The sequence below is a fragment of the Anguilla anguilla genome, chromosome 17 (genome assembly GCF_013347855.1).
Source record: "Anguilla anguilla isolate fAngAng1 chromosome 17, fAngAng1.pri, whole genome shotgun sequence".
Lineage (NCBI taxonomy): Eukaryota > Metazoa > Chordata > Actinopteri > Anguilliformes > Anguillidae > Anguilla > Anguilla anguilla.
The window spans coordinates 15251130-15273995 of record NC_049217.1 but is presented as its reverse complement, the minus strand read 5'-3'; the positions used below and the strand labels follow the sequence as shown (position 1 = coordinate 15273995).

The 22866-nt window shown below is 46.1% G+C and overlaps 1 long non-coding RNA gene across 1 annotated transcript in view; it reads left to right on the top strand.

The window, feature by feature from the left end:
* The first annotated feature begins 2289 nt into the window (after nucleotides 1–2289).
* LOC118217273 overlaps nucleotides 2290–22866 on the top strand; it is a 112883-nt gene continuing 92306 nt past the window's right edge. The window contains exon 1 of the long non-coding RNA XR_004763155.1: nucleotides 2290–2878. This is a non-coding gene — a long non-coding RNA (uncharacterized LOC118217273). The remainder of the gene's footprint in view (nucleotides 2879–22866) is intronic.

Genomic DNA, 22866 nt, shown 5'->3' with positions numbered 1-22866 from the left:
AAATTCATTATGTTTTATTCACATGACATACAATGCATTATATGTTGCTTTTGCTGGATTACTACTACTGCTACACAATAATCATAATAATAATTAATTGTTGTTGTTATTATTATTATTATTATTATTATTATTATTAATGCAACTAAAGCAATATGTACTCTATTGTATGTCATGGCAATAAAACTTAATTGAATTGATTATTATTGTTGTTGTTGTATTTCATCTACTCATCTGGGTCCATCCATGTTCTTGGCGACTGGTGGCATGTGTGTGAGTGCTACTCTGATGCTGAGTGGCTCCTCCATTTTAGAATGAGGAGATCCGCCTTCCTCCGCTTGCGTGATGGTCTACAGCCCAGACCGACATGTCAGAATACGAGGTACAGGCAGCCAGTCTCTGTACAGCCGCGTGTGCCAATGTGCCTTTGGAGGTCGGCCAACAACCTCGAGTTCCGATCCATTTCACACCTGTTTGATGCTGGATTGTCCAGCACCTGCCAGTTCACACAAGAGGTTGTCTTGTTGCTATAAATGACATCTTAAAACCCCAATACATCAAGGCACCCTGTGCTACAGACCAGAGAGAAATAGCTCCTAGTTACCATGACAAATGGAGGTTCCCACAGTGTGCCGGTGCAGTAGATGGGACTCACATTGGCAGCAAACTGTTATATATTATATACCATACTATTACATACTGTATGACTGTATTTGCCAATGAAGCAATACTCCAATATCTGGTATAAAGCCAGTGACATAACCTCTGCCTGCTGTGTTTTACACAATTATTGTGAGACCAACCAGGAAAAATATTCTGAGGAGAATGGTGGAGACAATGATGGAAGCCATCTCATTCATGTCAGTCGGAGAGGACACAACATCAGAGATGCATTGTGTGCTTAGTCATGATGGGATATTTCCTTGATTACCATTGAGTGTTTTGAATGGTGTAAAGACCATGGAGGCTTTATGTTTATGGGTTGTTTTTTTAAGGCTGTTGAGACAATTTAAAATAGTTGCATCTCATTTCATATGATTGTTGCCACTTACATTGCTGGATAGTTGTAATTATATTGTTTTGGACTGTCATATTACTGTAGCATAGGTTATTTGATAGGAGCTACAGAGACAGATATAGAGACATTATTTCTAAAAAGAACATTTTTTCAACATCTGCTATGGAACCAATTTAAATGTACTTGTACCACTGTCAGTGTCATATCACACGCTTCACTTCCTTGAACACCTGAGAAATAAAGCGCTAATTTTGTCCAGAAGGGCCTCTTCCTGATTTTATTGTCGTATCCTGGTTTATTTCAAAGCAGGGCGAGTAGTCAGCTGAACATACGGAACAAGTACGCTGATCAAACTTGAAGCATGCTGACAAATATTAGGCTACTTATTTTCCTGCAATAACACAAATGCCAGACTTTTCATAAATGTCAGGGATGAAGGATTCTACCAACTTAAACATAATGGCCCTTGCCACAACTCAAAAAATAAATTACAATTGTAAAAAATAATTTAAGCTTAGTTGGGCCAACATATTTTCCCACAATAGGAGTTCACACAGCTGCAAGAAATAAAAAAGTGAACCTGCAAGTTCAAAAATAAAATGAGTCAACCTAACATAGGTGCAGATTTCACACCCGTCAGAATGAACCGAACTTAGAAAAAAGTCTGATTGATCCGCACCAAATGAGGATGGTGTCAAAGCACCAATAGGGACAAAATAGGGACACAGTGCATCCGATGCCACATCATTTCCCTTGTAATGTTAAACTGGAATCCACCCCAGATTTCTGACCAATAATCAAACTGACGAGCACTCAGAAATCGCTTTATTTACAAACTGGGGTGCTTGAATGGTTCCAATGTGAAACCAACTGGACTAAATTAAAAATATGCAATGTAACAATTAGTCGAAGTCTAGTGCAAACTTCACCAAACTAGGTCTAGAAACATCCCATTTAAAAAGAAATATATATGGAAAAAACCTTAAGTGGCTCTACCAGTTTAGCCACTACCTGTGTCAGTGGTTCTCTAACTTAGTCCTGGAGACCCCTGTGTATGCTCGTTTTTGTTATGGTCAATATCTTGCTCAATTAACGTTGTTAAATGCAGGTGTGTTTTAATCATAATTATTTCCTCGGACTTAATTAACACAATGCAGGGTTGGCTTGTTATCATTTGCTTTGTGTTTGAATTCTTCCTCATCTACCATTTTAGCAGCCAGGTGTCCACACCGTCACCAATTAGGAGCCAATTGATTCAGCTCAGTCTTTAATTTGGTCAGTGAAATTGTTCTCTCCCTCTTTTTGTCTAATCGTTTTCAATATAGCACAAAAAACATAATGTGAATGCGGGACTTTTATTCTTCATGGCATGCATAGCTATTTCTGGCATAATGTGGCTTAAGAGGGTACATAATCCCTCTAAACATGAAAAGCTTCTGGTTAAGAAAAAAATGAACAGCTTGTTAAGATTCTGAGATTGCAATTGCGTTTGGAAGGAAAGTCGACATGCACGGGGTTCCCCAGGACCAAGTTCAACAACCACCAGCCCATGTTAATGTCAGTTTGTCCTCCTGCACCTGTGGGCCAGGTAGAGCACCTCCTGAGGAGCTGGAGCAGGATGTGAGGTCAGAGACTTTCAAAATGGCAGACTGCATTGGGTGTGATTGGGAGTGACTTAGCAGAAAGTAGCAGCAGAAGAGTTTTATATTTCCTCAAGCTCCAGTTTCTCTACCTGTGAGAAGTTCAAGACTCTTTACCTGTTGGAGTGCTTTACCTGCGCTGACCTAAAGCTCAACTGGAGTTTCTGCCTTGAGAACCTCGACTGGGGAATACTCTCTCTTCAGCAGGTAATCCACATAGGTAGGCATTCTACTTTTCTGCATTTCCTTGATATGACTTTGTTTTTGGATGTCATATTTTGCTCATAGATCCATGAATAAATGAGTGAATGTTTACCCCAATGTCAGCTGTTCTGTTGCTGCAGTGTACTAGTCCAAATGTTTCAACATCATTAGAAAAGGTCAACTGTCGCTGGATTCTGATGCGCGTTAATCGAAACAGATGAGCGACTGCAGAGCATTAAATTACGAATTTCAATGAATTTTAAACGATGACGGCCCTAAAAACCCTAACTACAAATACCAACATTAGCACAAGTCTTTCAAAGGCATGCCAATAATCTCATCACACTCGGGTGTGTATTTCACAAAGCAGTATTACTGAGTTAGTACAATAAAACATGGTATCCTCCCAAATCTAAAAAATGGACTTAAGTAAAAAGAGCTGTTCCGCGTATTTCTCAGTGCAGTTATCCAGTTAACTCGGTAATCCGGTTTTGTGAAATAACTCCCTGCTCTGATAAAGCTGAAAGAAATGTGATGTTTTCTTTCTACTGAAGTCGCGCCGTCGCTTTTACGTAACTTTGCATCTCCTGAGTTATTGAGAGAAAATCATGGGAAGGTGCCAGCGCGTTACCAACATGCGCGTAAAAAACTGCGATCTGTGTTGAGGACGTAAGATTCATTTACGAGAGGAATGGTCTCGATAAGCTACGGATGATTTCCACAGATGAGATCCATTCTTTTAAAGTCATCAGTGGTTTCTAACTGCCGCTGGTTTTTATTTCTTCCAAGTGTTATACTACATTTTTAATAAAAGGCTTATCAGATGCTGCTATCATCATTTCACTCTAGCTGCAGGCACTTTTTTAATCGTTAAGTTTTATTATTCTGTCAAGTTATGCGCATCTATTTTTAAGGCATAAATAGAAATGCATATTTTTGTACTACTTTGTCTGTGTGTTCTGATTATGCGATGCACGTTTATTGTGCAGATAAAAACATGCATTCAGTTTTCTGACAAGACGGGGATACAACAAATCCAGCAGGTCATTTTCTCATGGTTTTATTTTCTTACGGCAGAATCCCTGGTGTCTTGCTAGTTCTGTGGAATTGTTTGATCTGTTGTTTGAGTAGAGATTAAAATGAGCTTTTGGGAACATTTTCTTTATCATATGAATGCTCCTATGTTTATCATGTACGAATTTCCAAGTGTTGAATTTGATGAAATACGCTTTCAAGTAACAGATATTGATCTTGTATTATCTTTTGTACAAAATAAATAGTTGACTAGTAACTGCTGCAGAGCTTGTTTGAGGACATGATAAGGAAAAGATGAATGATTACTGAATATGATAAGCATATTCTCTTCATTGTAAATGAGTGCTCGATCATGATCAGTAACGCAGTGCACAATCGATGCTTAAAACAAATGGTGTCCGAGTGCTTTTGACACAGCCCAGTTCCGTTCCATTTTGCTATATAGCATTTAGATTAGCACTATCAATGTGTCCATCAAGGAAGCGTTGTTTTTGTCGTGGATAATGACACAAAATGCCAGTGGTAGATACTAATCTTGTGGATACTTTGACGTATTGTGCCATGAAAGCTTTAAACTGTTTGTTGGTACCTGGAATGGGAGTTTTGCCATACATAAAATCTGTGGAACACCTAATCGCATTATCCATGTCTAACACTAATTAATGAAATGCTTACAGTGCTGCAAGTATTGTAAAGCAGGTCTTTAATATTACTCATCCGTGTGATGCTTCTGTCGGCTTCATATGGCCTATGGGAACTCTCAAAACCACAGGTATCTGGACCAAAAATGGATTTTTCACAAATCAACTTAAAATGTCACTACATTTTTTAAAAGCCTGCATAATTAAAATCTGCATGAATATTTGGCTTTGTGTGGGTAATATAACTTCCTTGTCCTTGTAGTCTTGTTGCGTGCGTGCGTGCATGCAAGTGTGTATGTGCGTGTGTTTACGCGTGTGTGCACGCGCATGTGCGTGTGTGTGTGTGTTTCTGCGCGCGTGTGTGTGTCTGTGTGTGTGTGTTAGGATACTAATTGTAGGATGCTAGCCATAGGCACATTCCTCGCACACGTTTCCCCTGTACTGTTATTTTGGTATCCTGATGTGAAGGAAAGGAAATTGCATTTCAGGTGAGAATAGAGGGTGTCAAGAATCCTCTGTGTATTTGCATTTTATGGCATGCGTTTGCACTGGATGTTCTAGTTTGCTTGTTTTTGCCTCCCCATAAACATTTTCTTTGGGAAATTGTGATCGAGCTGCGGATGTTTTATGGACCCATTCCTTTTGTTTGTGTGTTGTTATCCCGTGGCCTTGTTGGAGTGTTGGGTTATTTTGTTGCTTTGTGTTATCTGTGTTTTTTGTATTTGTTTGGGTCATTTTATAATTTTAAGTTTTTTTTTTTTTTTTTTGCTCTTTTATAAGTGAGTTGTTACTCTATGCTTTTCTTTGTGTGTTGTTTTTGTCCTTTTGTTTGCATCTTGGGTTTGTTTTCTTTTCACAGTATTGTGGAGTTCAGTTGTATAACTGTCTGATGAAAATGTCTACCTGCTTTGGCTGTGTTTGGTTTAGAGTAGGCCAATAAATTATAGCCTTCCTATCAAACACGCCAAGAAATGAGTTTGAGTAAGAGGTTGACCAGTGGTCAGAAATAAATGCCAGGCTGTGGTGGGTTTTCAGTTCTGAAGCTCCTTTCCTAAAAAAAAAAAGTGACACGCAAGCTACCATCTGTGAGATGTGATCATTTTGTCTCTAGGGCATTTCAGAAAGAAATTTTCTTTCAAAGTTTTGTTCAAGAAACGTGTCTCCGTGTGTCATGGAGCTTGTGAGAGAGATCCAAAGCTCAGTCACTCGTTGCCCCGCCCTGCTTTGTTTCAATGGCCACGAGTGTACTCCTGTATCCCAGAATGCTCGGTGAATTCCATTCAGAGTTTACATCCTAGAAAGTGAGCATTTCCTTTTTATTTCCATAAACAAAATCATTTAATTGTCAAATGTGGTCATTCTTATCCATACAAATTGCAAAGAAAATTTCATCTTATTTGTTCATTGTAAGGCATAATGAGGTTGGACACAATAAACAGAATGATTAAAAATACATAGAGGTTAAGGCAGCTATTAACGGAAAAGAATGTTATGTTATGCTTAATTAGCAAATGTATTTAGGCGTGGGCACTGAGACCTCGTAGTCTTCAGTGCCTTCACAAAGTTTTGACCCTCCATTGGTTATTTCTTGTTCTGCTGTGTTGCAAAAGTCAAATTATAATGTATTTAGATTGATTTCTTCTACTCCATTATGCTCTCTCTAATGCCAAAACGAAATAAATGATTTAGATGTCTTCGGGATTATATTAAAAATAAAAACCCTGAAAATTTCTTCGCTGGTAGGTTTCACCTCCTTTGTATTCACATGGATCGCTGTATTCCATTTTCAAGAGATCACACTAAATACTTTAACAAGGTCTACCTTGTTTAAAGGCCTAACTTTTTTCAAAAATGTGCTTAAAAAAAAATTGAATAAGACATTTTTTTGTATCAAGCGTGTTGAACTGAAGGTGTTGATGAAGGGGAAAATATTTCAATGCATTAACATTTTAAGGTGTAATGGGGCAAAATATGAAAGTACAAGGGTAGTGAATTCTTAACTGAAGTCTGTAAATATTGAATATTTTACGAATAAGGTGCACAGCACTTACTTGGGCATGAACATGTAACTTCTATATTGTACCATAAAACAATGATCATTGTGTGTAGTTACTGTCATATGACATGTATAAAGACTGTAAAGAAAGAAAACGAATGACACTCATTAATGGTGAATATTTAGGCAATACGCCATCATGAAGGATAATTGTGAGGAGGGTAGGTTTAGGGTAAACCTGAAATGGGTAGATTTGTTTTGGAACTGTAGGGTCAAAATTGCCAATGATTTTTCAATCCGAGAGTAAAAGTGGTCTTCACATCACACTATTGCCCACTGTTGCCTGTCAGGTTGCTGTCCATGGTACCACATGTCTGTCCCAACAGGCATGTCGCTCTCCATGGTCCTGCAGGCTTCTCCTCACAGTTGTCTCAATTGGCCCAGAAGGAGCTTTCCTTTTCACGCCATGGCTGCCCCTCGCTCATGCCGCCGAGGCATCGGGTGCGCGTAGGGGTTTCGTGCGTCGCGCACGTTAAACCGCCGATCGTGAGTCACATCCGCCACCTTACCGACGGACGCGTTCCTTTCTCTCGACCCGCGACCGGCGTGACTCAAAGGTCGAGGAAAACGAGCGCGAGGTCGTGGCGCGCTACTCTCTCTGTCCCGCTGACCTTTTGGCTTTCTTGTCTTCTCGGACCCTCGACCCCCCCCCCCCCCTCCGCTGGCGCGAGATTGAGGGTTCCTCAGCCATTTACAGTTTTAATTACCGGCTCGTCAATTATTCATTCCCCTGGGGGGGGGGGGGTGATGTGGTGCCCGGAGCGGGGTTGTAAACCTGCCTCTCTCGAAGGGAAGAGCCGGCCTCCGTCTCTCTCCAAACGCCGCCGCTGCAACTCCCCAGTCTGCGGCGTCATCGCTTTCCCACGAAACCTCTCCTCCTCGCGAGCGGCCGACGCACAGCGGAGCTGGATGTTTTTTTTATTTTTTGTATTATTTTATTTTATTTTTTTTACCCTCTTCCTTCTACCCAGGGATTCACCGCGGGCCCCGGCCCTGCAGGACAGTGGCACTAATGCAGACAAATAGCCGACTGTTAAATCATCAACTCCTCAGACAGCAATTCCAGTCAATATCAGTCCGCTCAATTACGGAGGTGATTTGTGTCATACGAAAATCATTCGCCACAAATACTTGAACTGCGAGCGGCGCCTCCGGGGACTCCGGCTCCATTGATCGAACAAGCGACTCGCTCGGGCTGATCAATAAACGCGCTGCGCTCCCAGGCCTGCAGGAATTTGTGATTTAGGACAAGCTGTAAAAAAAGAAAAAAAAAAAAAAGTATGACTTTGTTGTTTCCATGGGAACCGGTTCGGACACTCGTCCGGGCCGGACGCGGCGCTGAACTCCTTCCTTGTTGCAAAAAAAAAAAGAAGTACAAGGCCGTGGCTTCGCTTAAATCCTCCCTGCTGCTGCCTGCCCAGTTAGCAGGAAGGGACGCTCCTGAAACCCGAAATTAGCATCAGACTCGAATGCAAATGGGGAACGCCTCGCTCGGATAAAAAGATGCTAATCGAATAACGATGGCCTTTTGTAAAGGGAACTCCTTTCTTGTTAAAAGTAGGTGTCCTTGCGTTCACGCGATTTAAAAACTCGCATCCATTATTCATTCGCCGTCCGCGGCCGACGCGCTCTCCCTCTAACGCGCGGCTTTCAATTAGCGATTTAAAAGGGCCGAGGCGGAAAAAGCCATCTCCGATATGCAAATGTTGACTCGAACCGGCGGCGCGGAGCGGGGCGCGGGGAACGCCCCCGAATCGCGCCGCGGCCCCGGGTCACGGCGATTCACCCGACGACCGCGTGGGGATCTGCGGCCGGGGATTTTAAAAAGCGCGTCTCCCGCCCGCTTCCGCGAATCTCTTCAGCGTGTCATCTGTTCTTTTTCTACGGAGGAATTGATGGGTTTGATAAATGGGAATGAGGTATGGGGTGGGGGGTAGGAGGAAGGGGGAGGGGTTGGGGGGGAATGCTGGGATATGAGGGGCCGGATATTTTTGCCGAAGCGACGTGAGGGATGGGCGCGTCCGGTGCGGGCCCCTCCTGCTCGATCAAGCCCTCCCCGTCGGCGGGACACGGCGATAAAGCTCGCCCCGCTCCCTGTCGGAGCCGTAAAACCAAATTAAAATATTAAATCTGTCGTCCTCCCTCCTCGTAAATAAATTTATAGATTACTTCCCGCCCGTAAAAGGGAAAAAGGTCCGTGTTTTATGGCGACGAGCCGCGCCGGCCTGTTTGAGCCGTGATGGCCGCTCTCTGTACAGAGGGAGCTAATTATTCGGCAGCGTGGGTGGGGGGGGAGGGGCCGGGAGCTATGCGGCGATGAGGCGAGCCCCCCTGCTGGCGGCCCTCTGCTACATCGCTTTCACAACCTTGCTCCATATGCTTCAACCGGCTCTCCAATATCCTTACCCCCTAAACAATATCCCCACCCCCTTTAATATCCCCAACCCCCTCACCAATATCCTCACCCCCCTCTGCAGCGTCCCCACTTTCTCTTCAATGTCCTTACCCCCTCTTCAATATCATTACCCTCTCTATTATCCCCACCCTTCTCCTGCGCTTGTCTGTTTTTCCAAATGCTTTTGCTGCCGATTCATCGGAAAAATTTTTCTATTTAAAAAATCTGTGCCTTCTCAACAGCAGTCCTCTGCATCTGCTGCTTAAAAATGCAGTTAAATCGACAGGGTAACGGGCATAAAAACCTGTCCTAGCCGCGACGGCTCGCATCGCGGCAAATAGGTGAAAAGACATCATGGCGTGAAGCCGCTTAATGGCCGGAGCAGCAGAGCGGGCCTCCTGCTCTGACCGCGCGTCCGCAGGTCATTACTTTAACAGGTAGGTCGCACGCTGCTCTGCATTAACACGTTTATGCTGGATCCACTGCCATCTGTGGACACTGGGAAATCCATAATAAAACCCACGGCGTGGGAATGAAGTTAGAGCCGCTTGTGTCACAGCTTACAGGTAACCGAAGCGCACAGAGGCTCCGTCGGGCCCAGCCTGCAGCAGCGACCCCCCTCCTTTCCGGAACTTCCAGAGGAGCGGCTCACTAGCGAGTAGCTGCCGTCTTACCCGTGACCACAGAGTCCTTCCTCCCGCTAATCGCTCGAGAATGGCGCTATCTGTCCGCGCACAGGCCGTTGTGCTACAGTCTTCACAGGGGTCCCCAGGAATTCTGTTAGCACCCGAAGTGTACCCCACTTTCCTGCACGTGACGCTCTCTGGGTGGGTGGGGCCTGTACCGCAGCCTCCAGAGGACGGGTTGGGGGAAGAGAGACTGACAGAACAGAGACGAGTGCGATATTCCACCTCTCCCACCTCTGTGCTTTCCTCCCTTCCTGTTCTCAATCTCTCTCCTGTTTAATTAGGATCTAAGGAGCCGGGCATCGCTTGAGTAGGCGCACCATTGGATGATTAATTGCGGAATGGGTGAGAGGCTCAGGCAGGGGCCTGGTTTTGGGAACGGCGGGCGAAGCCGGCTGGAGCGTCGGTGCCCTTTCGCAGCCTAGCGCTGCTCGGCCGTGTTCAGCGCGCTTAACTCCTAATGTTGATCTGCAGGGCACGGCTGAGGCTGTCTTGCTTGATTTGCGGCGCGTTGTTTTGATCGGGCGACGACGCCGTTTCCGCTGGGTGTGTGTTCAATGTATTTCTCCATTTTTTGCAGCATATGTGCGTGCACACAGTGTATTCCTGCTGTAGAATTTTTATTGTATTTATTGAACCTTTATTTAACCAGGTAAAAGTGATTGAGAACAAATTCTCATTTACAATGCTGACCTGGCCAAGAATGCATGCTTCAATCAAAACATACAAACATTGCTTAAAAAACCAAGTTCAAGCTCATTAGCATTCCCTCCAGACAGAACATGAAACCAGACCAGAGACCGGTCAGCCATGGGAAACATGGAATCTGTCCTGTCAGGCTTAGGGAACATGGAGTGTACATACTGTCAGGCTTGGGGAACATGGAATACATACTGTCAGCCTTAGGGAACATGAAGTGTACATACTGTCAGGCTTGGGGAACATGGAGTGCATACTGTCAGACTTAGGGAACATGGAATACATGCTGTCAGCCTTAGGAAACATGGAGTGTACATACTGTCAGGCTTGGGGAACATGGAGTGCATACTGTCAGACTTAGGGAACATGGGGTACTTCCTGTCCGGCTTAGGGAACATGGACTACATCCTGCCATCCATGGTGGTGCATATTGTACTGCGACTGACAGAAACACCTTAGTCACTGCAGGTGCCGCACACTGACAGGAGCACTGGGACCTGGGGCTGCTACACCAGGTGGCCGGGCAGCATCACATGGTGTTTGGGGTATTGACAGTGACAGGATGCAACCACACTGCATAGCATTATGAGCTCTTCCAGCCACAAGCCCTTTGCCACAAGCCCTTTCCCAGTAGGAATCGCTTCCTCTCATCACAGATCACAGATCAGCACATAAGTTTGTACTGAGTGCTAGCCTCTGAACCACTATACGGAGGTTAAAAACAGAGGTGGTAATTCTCAAGTCATAATTTCGCTGTAGGTAAGTATGATTTGTTTGCGTGAAGTCGAGGCTCCTTTTCCTCCTCTGTGCCTTCTGACTTAAACATGTCTGGTAGGGTTGCCACCCATCCCTTATAATACAGAATCTTCCCTTATTTGAAGAATAAAATGTGTCAGAGGCACTAATGTTGTCAACTGTTGTTGTCTATCTTTATACATGTATGCTTTTTCTGCATTGAAGGTGGTAACCCTGACGTATGGTGGACTGCACTTTTGGCCGCCATGTTTACTTTTATAGCAGGAGTTGTGCGGGCAGGAGATGGAAGCCTGTCATTCATGGTCAGGTAGCCAATCAAGGCAGAGCATGTGGGGGAAAAAAATGTGCAACACCCTCCCAAAATGGCCTGTTCCTCTCAAAGGGAGAAATTTTTTCTTGTTTTGTCTTTTCTTTTAAAAAACCTTTTCAACAAGTTTGGCCGACCTTGTGAAATAATGTAACGTCGCCAAAAATAGAATAATTGGGGACCTTTAAGTCTCGAATGTGAATCAGTTTAGGTCAAAGCATCTACAATAGATGAAAGCTTCGTGCTGGTGCTTACTCATTGAATCAAAACAAAAAGACCTTGAAAGTACGGCAAAAAATGGTTCTCCAGACTATTCTTCATTCATTCATTCCCTCTGATAAACTGTTACTTTTGAGATGGAGAGAGCTGCATCAATCTCTTTTCTAAAACCGGCAGACCGAAGCAGCTCGATTCTGATAATGTTGTTTACTATGTACTGGGGCAGAAAGTTTTTCAGCTTGTTAGACGAGGCTAGATAACGCTATGTGGAAACTTAGATTTTCCCCAATAGTCGATTTGTAGTTACTGCGATTGGAGTTCATCCATGAGAGCTATCTTTTGGTGCATTGAATTAGTCATTAGGTTTCTCCAACAGGTATTCCTGAAAAAAATGCATAACCAATTTCAAACTGAATCAAAATGTACCAATCTAGATAACTGGTGGGCAAAGATACTACAATGCATTGCTTTAAAATGTGCCCCAGGCAAAAGGCTGACTGACATTTATTCATATTATGTAAATGTAGATACATTAGCAGAGAAAGAGATGGTGCAGGGAAAGATACATTGCTAGTGCTATATCATTACAGCCAATTTCAAGTGGAACCAGTTGTGATGGTCAGACGAGACCAAAGTGTCATTTTTCTGGCTGTTCACACCAGCCCTGGGTTTGGCATCAAGCAGACACTTCTGTTGAGAAGAATGTCCTACCTTAAATTAAACATTATGATGGGTTTTAAATTTTATAGAGTTGGTTTGCAGTTATTGGTCCTAGGGCTCTTATTAAAGTCAATGGAATTATGAACTGTAGTCAAGTACCGGTGCATTTTGGACAAGTTTGAGCTTCATTGTCGTCGTTGTCTTTCAGCAAAAATGGAAAATTTATGGATGGACCTGAAGAGGGTAGACTAAAAGAGTGTGTGTGTGTCCATGCACGTGCAAAAACAGACATACATAAACACAAATATGAATGTGTTTGTCTGCTATAATTCATGCAGGTCAGTGTATTGTGTAACTAAATGTACAGAAATGTAAGGCAGCACTGAGTATAATCACACCTGAGAGAATCAGGGCTCCTGTGACATTCAGGTGCATGTTCCCCTTGTCCAGATAAAGAGGGGACTGTGATGTTGGGACAGAGGGAGGGGTCTGTGATGTTGGGACAGAGGGAAGAAGTGGGACCTCTGTCTATCCCGCAAAATTTTGATTAATGAAAGCAGAGCTTCACTCCCCTCCACTCACCTCCTGGATCTCTCCAATACTTAGACTCTGTTTATTCCACATGTATGATTAAAAAAGATGTTAACGCCCACAGTGATAGTGTCTGGGAGAGAGAGAGAGAGAGAGAGAGGGAAAGAAAACAGACAGGGAGGGAAAGGATTCCCCTCTGCTGTGCTCTGTAGCTGACATGTTTTGGATGAACGTGTTTCTCTCGTCCGACTCTCTGCTTCGAGCCCCCTCTGAGAGCAGAGACGCGTTATCATCGGGTATCTCGCTCTTTGCTCCGAAGACGCCGCTCCGCATTACTGCCACTTACAGAGATCATGAATATTCATCAGACACGGGACTGTTGTCTGTTTTTGATTTTATCGCTATCGATGCACGTAGGATCGTCGCATCTGTTAATCATTCAGTGTCAAAATATGTTCCCGCCTGCCTCTTCATAAATATTCATAAGTAGTGTGACAGTGTGAGGTTTTTTATTTTTTTATTTAAAATTTTTTACCAGGTACAGGAGGGACCATAGACTGCCTGCTCTCTGCAGTGATTGATTTTCCTCTGTTGAAGCCATGTTGTAACCTGAATGCTTAGCCCGTTAGCTCGTTAGCCTGTCAGCCCGTTAGCCTGTTAGCTGGGGAAGGTGGCTGTGATCATGGGGAGCAGAATGGCATTATGTCAGTACGGTGGGCACCCACGGCTTTTGGTCTGAGTCCTGAGTCGGGGAGCCCTCTTGGTGCCGAGATCATTCTTAGAACCCTCATAAAGCGCCGAGAACTTTCTTCCAGAAGATTCTGAACCCTTGAAACTTACGCAGGAGGTTACAAAGTCATTGCAAGTGATCCTCCAGACCATTCTTAGGGAAGCAACATGCCTCATTATAAGGTAAAGAAATGCAATTCCAGTCCTCCCTACTTGCATTACCTGCATTAAACTACACAGTACACCATCATTATAACTCAACTATCACTCAAGCAATTATTTGGTGTCATTAGTGTAAGAATATTTGAAGCGTTGTAGACAAGTGAATACAGATGATGCATGTAATAAACTCTTAACTAGTAAACAACTTGTGAACTTGAAAAGAAGGGGAAATAGAAACAAATATACAGGATAAGGTTGTATAACAGCATTTGAGGCGAGTGTAACTGCATAAAATCAAACTCTTGAAGGCAATTTTCCATCTCCGACACTCTATTTTAATTTTCACCTTTTTAATTAACCGAATATTAATACAGCACAATATTTATTGGCTGCAGTGAGTATAAATGCTAATTCATGAATAATTATTTAAATAATTTTCCCATCGATTTGACACACTAGTGAACACTACCAGATACTGGGAGCAAAAACTACTTTTAAATATTGTTAGTACCACTTTATATATTTTAGATTGGTTAGCCATCTTTTTCTGCATACAGTACCCTTAATTATGCACTTGAAATTCGCTACCAGATATACTGTATGTGGTGTTTTGGGGAAACCCTCCTTGAAGTTTTGTGCTTTAGCAGCATTTCCTTGTAAGAGCCTCCAATAGGCTTATGTCTCTTGCAGACGTTTAACCCTTTACAGGATGTACGTACCTGAACAGGTGAACTCCCTCTTCTCCTTCCTCCTCAGATTATGGTGCCCATGTGTGTACAGTGTGAAATCCCTGAAAATCCTCTTTTCACACAGCTTAATGCGCCAAATACTCGAGATGAGGCTCTCAATCCACAAACCATCTCTGGAGGAATTATCCTTTAAAGGGGAGATACTGATTTTCTGTGATGCTCAGTCTTCCACACAGCCTAACCATGTGTCCCCATATGCTAATTCCGCCATTAATCACAATGATGCTGTTGCCATGCAGCCGATGCTGTGGATCACATGGCTCATTCAGCACAAATCAGTCCAGTAATAAAAATAAAGTCCTCGGCAGAGGAGAGGGCCCAGAGACCCCGTGCACAATGCAGAGCGGCAGGAACCAATGAGAAGGGAGGGGCAAAGGGCAGAGAGGAGTTCAGATTGGTGGATGGAAAATAATAATGGATTTACATTGTGCTTTTCTTGCACTCGAAGTGCTTTACAGTAATGAGGGGGGAAACTCTCCTCAACCACCATCAATGTGTAGCACCCATCTGAGTGATGCACAGCCGCCATTTTGTACCAGAACATCCACTACACATCAGTTCAGGTGGAGAGGGAGAAAATTATTTAAGCCAATTAAACTGGGCGATGATTAGGTGGCAAATAAAGTGCCAGGTTGGGAATTCAGCCATGACACCAGGAACCCCTGTGCTCTTTGTGATGTGCGTTGTGGGATCTTTAATGACCACAGGCAGGACCTCAGTTTAATGTCTCATTCTGGAAGACAGCATCTCTTACAGAACAGTGTCCCCATCACTGCGCTTGGGTATAGAGGTCTGTTTGACCAGAGGGATGTTTACCCCCTACTGACACACCAACACTACTTCCAGCAGCAACTTGGTTTTCCCTGGAGGTCTCCTATCCAAGTACTAAGCGATTGCAAACCTCCTTAGCATCAGCTATGTGACAGGAGCAGGATACATGGTGATATGGCTGCCCATAACTGGTAATGGTGGAGACCTGATCTCTGACATGCAGAGTGATGCTGCCAGAGTAAGAACAGAGAACAGTATCTCTGGGTACAAAAGAAGAGTGACCAAATCAATGTAGAATCAGTTATTTAGAGTGGTAGTGAAAAAGGTGACCAGGGACAGGAAGGAAGAAAGGTTCTACCCCCCCCCCCCCCCAACCAACAATGAGGCAGAACACAGTTTGGTTGAGCCTTCAGAATTTGGTCAGTGACCAGCCTCCACTGAAGAAATTGAATAACTGCCCTCTGCAGCAAACTCGCAGGGCTTTTATTTTGTAAACCGTTTCACTGGGGTGGTTTCCCAGTGAATGATATGATGGTTGTAGGTTTTGGTATCGAATTCAGACAATGACTGTGGCAACTGTGTTGGCAGCCCAGAGGGCAAAACGCATTCGAGAAGAGCCACCTGCTAGTCTTTTTGAAGCAAAGGGGGGAGGGGGAGGATTTTAATAAGACAGTTGCATGTTTGAATCTTAGCTTGGACATTGCTGCATAGCAGTATCATTTTATACTTCGTATGCATGTGAGTTATGCCCATTACTCATGCTTCAACAGACTGAGCAACACAGGCAATGGAGACCAATGTCCAATGTTTGCCGGGTGATTCATTTATAAAATGTATGGTCTTAAAAAACGTTATTTCCCAAGATGAGATCTGTCAAACATTTTTTGCCTGTGTTTTGCAGTCATTGCTAATCCCAATCTGGGTCTACAGTATGTTTCATTTACTTGCAGCTTTAATCTTATACTGGCACATCTTTCATTCTGCGTGGAAAGTCAGAAACTTTTCACGAACACATGCCTCCAGTCTGGACGCCTGTCTGCTGTGCTTCCGCAGCGAGATGCGCATTAGCAGGATGTTTGCCTGCCTGGCCCGTCCCGGCATCTGTTAATCGCGGCGAATAATGCGATAACTCTTAAAAACTGCCCACCGAGGGGGAAGTTAAGCTCCAGCGAGCCGATGGAGGAAACTAATTCCAAAACAAAAGGGGGGGGGGGGGGGGTAGAAAAAAAGTCAAAAAAGAAAGGGAGTGTGGAAAATGAAGATTGATTGAGGTGCGAGTCGGGCGCGGAGCCAGAACGGCTGACTCAGCACATCGGCCTGCCGCTGATGAAACCCATTCAGAGGCGCTGATAATGAACCCCCAAAACCGCTCACCCCCCGCCTGCCTGCCTGCCTGCGTCGTGGAGGGCAGCTGTCGGAGGAAATGAGTGAAGTGGAAGGAGAGGGATAGAGGGTTTGGGTGGTGGGGGGGGGGGGAGGGGGGGTACAGGATTTCGCCGGGCTGTGCTTTTCGCTTTTGAAGGATGGGAGCTTAATGAGCGTCGGATCAGAGCGGCTCACAGGCACGGTGGCCCCGTCTCCAGTCACAAACTGTCCGTCACAGGCAGACCTGTTCTGTGAGGGTTTAGTTGATTTGTGTTGATACCTGTACTTCAAGGGGTTTCTAGACACCCCCCCAACCCACCCCCCGCCCCCCGCCCCACCTTCCTTCATTTCCATTGATAACGGACCATCTGATCTGACTTGTTATTTCCGAGATTGACTGGTAAGCATTAGAACAGTGAAATTTTTTTATACCCTTCAGCCTGTTTGTTCATTTTGGCTTCACCAGACTGAATCATTCAGCACACCGGTCTGAAGATAAAACAATCGCGCAAACCCTTCTGATATTCAAATCTCTGAAAAGCGGGAGGTTAACTCATTCTCGTTTCGGCTTGGCATTTCTGTCAACCGTCTCACCTTTTCCTTTTTGGCAGCGAGCTCCCGATTTTTTTCCGGATATCGATTAAAATAGAAATATCAAACTGCGGAGGGCAGGATGATCAGATTTAGCGTCGCCTCCCGTGAGACTTCCGCTCGTCGTGCGAACGCGAAAATGACGTGAGCGGTGTTTAGTACCTTTTTTTACCGGGAATTAATTCATGCTTGCGCCAGGATTACAAGCCGTAAACGGAGGAGATGGCGGTTTGCCGCCCGGCGCTTCCGCCAGTCAATACGAGCGTCCCCTCGGCCGCACGATCGCACTTTCCCAGTGTTTGCAGACGTTCTGATGTACGCCGGCTTGGGACGCGGTCGCGCCCGCTTCCCCACGTTGCCGTGACGACACGCCCGGCGGTTCCTCCGTTCCGGGGAGAGGAGGCTCTACTCCGTTGCCGGCCCACAGGACGTCCTGTCGCGCGCGGCGCGTGCGGAGAGACCTCGCGCGCGCTGCGTGTTTTTGTTTTTTTCAGCAGTGCAGATGGTTGCGCTCGAAAGCGCTGAGCTGCGATGATCTGCCGCAATCTACCGCGCGTTCTGCGAGGCGATTGGTTGTGTAGCTTTCGTGATGCTGTCACTGTAGCGTGTGTATGTAGTGCCCTTCACGTGTATTAGGACAAAAACGTCAAATTGGTGGTGTTGTGTGTGTGTGTGTGTGTGTGTGTTTGTTTGTGTGTATTATAAACACGTACGTACATACATATCAGACCTGAGTCAAATACGCATTTGTTTTTGATTCAAATACTTTTCTGTGCTCTGTTGATCTTGCCTGGTGTCACTGAGCCTGCCAATATGACCAGAAGGCGGTCTTCGCACTTTCTGAGAGTATTTCATTGGTTCCAATACACCAGACAAGATCAGTAAAGCGTAGAAAATTATTTGAATCCAAAACAAATACGTATTTGGTCCAGGTCTGATACATACATACAAACATGCCTGAATCCCTGCATATACGCATGCATGAATATATACATAACAGTGAGGAAAATGTGAGTTTGTTTCCACGCTCGGTAATGACGGGCTTTAGAATATGGAGTGGGTCAGACTCGGGCAGTGTGCAGGAAGACGTACAGTGTATCGGCGCCTTGCTGGTATGGCGCTAATGGCGCCAGTCCCTGTAATGAGAGGAAGGCCCTTAGCGTGGGTCTTCATCGTGCTGCTTGATCATGTTTGGCCCAGCTATCCACCTCCGTAGGGGAGAGAGAGAGAGAGAGATCATTAAAACGCTCAAACAGGAGCTCGCTCTCCAGCATCTGGACGCATGGCGTGGCTTCTTCAAGCACGCGGTTGTTTTTTTTTTTTAAATAAAATTTTTAAACATGTTGGGATTCAGTTTGCGTGGATGCGTTAACGTCCGTCTCCAGGCCGTGCTGTTTCCAGGTAGCCACCGCCTAATTGCTTTCTTTTTTTTCCATCGGTGCGTTATTCTATTTTCTTCTAATTATTTCGATGTTTCCTCGCCGAAGGTCGACGCTCCGCCGCGCCAGATGTGGGGAGCGCGCGGGAAATGAATTCGGATCGACCGACGCGGTAATTAATGATGATGCTGATGAGAGCTGAAGACGCGGATTAATCGGAAAGCGGGAAAAGCGACTTGAAACTTTGCTGAGTTGTTGATAGTTCTCTGAAACGCACCGACACCTTTTTATTTTTTTTTTAAAAAAAGGAGGAGCATGCCCTGTTAAGCTCTGCGTTGAAATTCCGAACCATCTGGACTGGAATTTGCCTTCGTCGTCACCTCTACAGAGCATCGCCCGCAAGTGGAAACTTGACGCGCGCGACTCCCTCTTCATAACCTTCGTTTTTTAAACGGCCATTTTCTTCAGACGTATCCGTTTAAATATCGATGGTGCGGATGACACTGTTGGATGCTAAGAGTTGAATCGTCTGCTAGCGGTGTGGTGGTGGTGGTTTCTGACCTGCTTGAATGGACTCGGTGTCAAATACTGAGAGCCTGGTCTTACCCAGACCGCCATACGTACGAGAGCTGGATCTGATCCAGTCAGTACTTTAGAACGGAGTCTACCTGCTGGATTAAGTGTGTTGTCCTAGGCCCCGGCCCATTACGTTCAGGGCTAGTGTGTGTGTGTGTGTGTGTGTGCCAGACCTGGGACACGTACATATTTGTTTTGGATTCAAATACTTTTCTGCACTCTATTAATCTTGCCTGGTGTAATTGAGCCAGACAATATGACCAGAAGGTGTGATTTGCACTTTTTGAGAGTATTTCATTGGTTCCAATGCACCAGACAAGATCAGTAAAGCGAAGAAAAGTATTTGACTCCAAAACAAACACGTATTTGACCCAGGTCTGGTGTGTATAAAATATTTACTTTTAGCAATGCATATCTCACTCTGACCCCATGCCCCAAAGGTTATCATTCCAGCTGAAAAACTCTGTCCCTTCCCCTGATTTGTGGCAACGGTGAATTTGACGGTTCGCCCAGCGTTACCGAAACGTTTCGTGTCACTTTCGAATTTTCGGAAGAGCCCCGCCTTTTAAAGCACGTTTCAGTTCTTCCGCCCGTCATCCCTCGTTCTCCCCTTTCGTCGGATTGCGTGAGTGATTTCCCAAGGTGGGCGGGGGGGAAGGCTTCAATGGGGAAGGCAGGGACGGAGAGGGGGGGGCGGCAGCCGGGGGGGGGGGGAGCGTAATGGATCTCGTTTAAAGGGACGCGGCGAGCCGGGCGTGTGAACTCGTCGCCTCGTTAACGGTCTGTCTGGGATTTAATTAAGGAGCCGAGTGGAATTAATGTCAGTTACGTCTTTTTTTAAAAGGCGGAGGGATACGGTCGGAAATAAAATATATATGCACCTAATTAAAGGCCCCGCGCTCGCGTCCGCTTCTCTGTGATAGGCCGGTCGGCTCCGCTCCCGCCACCTCTCTCCTCTCTCGCTGGCCTCCAGCGCCGGGGTATCTGTACGCTAATACGCACAATGAAGTCTTCAGCCGCGTTCGCCGATTCTCTTCTGCCGCGCTGCCTGAATGAAATGAGAGGGAATGGAGGAGATGAGACCGAAACCCGCAGCCGTGCCAACTGCCGTCTGTGCAGCCGCGTTACGGCGGAGCCACAATGGCGTCCGCACAGCGGCACCCGCGTCACAGAAACGGCGCGTTTCAGCAATTCAGGAAAGAACACCCGACCAGTGCGATCAACATTTAAATACAACTTTATTTAGAACCAAGGGCAGGGGCTGATGGGGATGTTATTCTGACGTTACTCAGACGTTATTTGGGCGTTTCTTCTGAAGGTTGTAGTATTGCACTGCATTGACCAGCTGCGCCCCGGCCCTCAGGAAGGCTAAGTGTCCGTTAGCCATGGATGCAGCGACTGCACGACCCCTCCCACAAGGCCAGGGTAAAGTCGATTGGTTGGGGGTAAGGGGGGGGGAGGGGTTATGCACCTCTTAAATTCATTGTCCAGTCAGGCGCTCCTGAGAGGGGGGGTACAGAGGTGCTTTGCCGCTGGGTTTCGGGTGTTGCTCCAGAATGGAGAATGTTGCTCCCGTGTCTCAGCAGACCTCGGGTCCTCCACAGGCTTCGTACCCATGGAGACGGGTCATCCGCCCGGATGGGATCGGTCAGAGGGAGTCACTGGGAGGGGAATGAATATCTTACAGAGCAGTCCTGTCTACGACTGGCTGGCGGGACGGGGTGCGGTTTTACCCCCGTCTGGGTGCCCCCTGGAGAGGCCAGTTCTGCAGGATATCAGTACCGGGGCATTGCCTGGGGGGGCAGGGGGAGGAGAGGGGGGTGCACACACCAAGGGTTTGGGAACATTCATTACGTCTCGAATCCAACCACGCAAAGCGCAGACGCACATTTTCAACAGCACAGAGAAGTCTGGACCTTAGTTAACCGTTTGTGTGTGTGGCCGTGTAGCTAACTGTACTTCGCGCTCAGATTAGCGATCTCAAACTCGAATCCCGGACGACGGCTGCGCCTGCTGGTTTTTTGACGCGTTCCTGCACTTGAAGCGCCCTATTCAAGTCACCGATTGGCTAAGGAGTCCGCGCGCCTCGTTTCCTAAATCGGCTGCCGATCGAAAGGAAACCGCAAAAACCCGGAGAGGCCGCGGCCCTCCAGGACTGGAGTTTGAGAGCCCAGCCTTTACGCGTTCTCCCGATGTGGCCGCGATGCGCGCGGGCACTGGAGCCGCCCCTGCGATCAGACGCCGCCGCGATCAGACGCCGCCGCGATCAGACGCCGCCGCGATCAGACGCCGCCGTTAGCGCTCCAGCTCGCCCGTGAAGAAGTTATGAGAGAGACGAAGGCCGTTATCGCCGCTGCGCTCTCTCGCCGGCTGCGATTTGTAGGTCCCGCTCGCGCCCTGATTTAAACGAGAACGGCGCGTTCCAGCGGCGCGTCGAGAGAACACGAGGTTTTTTTTTTTTATAATTACGATTATTTTTTTACGGCCTTAACGTAGCCGAACAAAACGCCTGCGCCCGTCTCGAGGCGCAGATCTCAGCTGCGGCTGTCGCTTCGTTAGGACAGGCGTGAGCGCTGCCTCTCAGCGCTGCGATAGGGAAAGCGTGCTGGTATCGATATTAGCGTCGATGCCGTTAGCTGACCGCGGGGGGAAACGAATGGTTTACAGGCCGGCCTGCGTGCATTTCTGCGGTGCCTCGTGAGCGGGGTGTAAAAGGTGCGGTCACACCAGCCTTTCACGTTCCGCTCGCTCCCATTCAAACACGTGCGGAGGGCGGGAGGAAAGATGCGTATTCGTATGCGAAGGATTTTCGCATTTCTCTCCGTACCAGAGTTCAGGTTTAGCGAATTTTGACCTGCGAATTTGCCTCGCGCAAATGTAGCTGACCAATTAGACGACCTAAACGCCACGGGTTTGACCCCTAAGCTGAAAAAAAACGGAGGAGGCTATCATTTTGGCTGTGTCCCATCATTCAATCTCATTTAATTCAACTTCAAAGGAATACAAGACGCAAACAAGGAGAGAGGCAGCATGGTTTGCCGTGTAGCGGGAAACCAGAATCGATGGTAGACGTATATTATTCTAACATTTTAAAAATGATTTATTTTAGCGTTCGCTGCGGGGTCCGTAACGATTTCGTGAGCGTGAATTGTAGCGCGACCGCACCTTAGCGCGATCTCCGTCGGGCGTGGATTGGCTGCGGCCGGAAATGCAGACCGCGGCCATCGGCGGGCGCAAAGAGGAATTCACTCGGCCTTCGCCTTTATGATTTGCAAGCGAGAACGGCTAGGCGATCAGACGTGCGCGTGGGGAAGGTGGAAATCGACGTCATTTAAAAGTACGAAACGAAGACTGGGTTTACGTGCGTCAATAAGCGGCTTCGGTTCCGCAGATGCGTTCGGTTTTTTTTTTTTTATAAGGACCATAATGAAATTCCACGACGGTCTCGGCGGGACGACGGGAGCCGCGCTGTTTTCACAGACGCAGGAATGTGCCGTTACGAGCCAACAAAACAGCCCTTTAAGGAATCAGTCTTTCCTAAAACCGTAAATTAGCACTCTTTCTCTCATCTCCTACGGTTTTCATACGCGGTCATTTTTATTTTGTTTCTCTCGCTGTTTTCCTCTCTCTAAAAAGAAAATGATAAAAAGCAACGGTTTTATACCGGCCTTAATGCCACCCCACAGGCGAACATTTA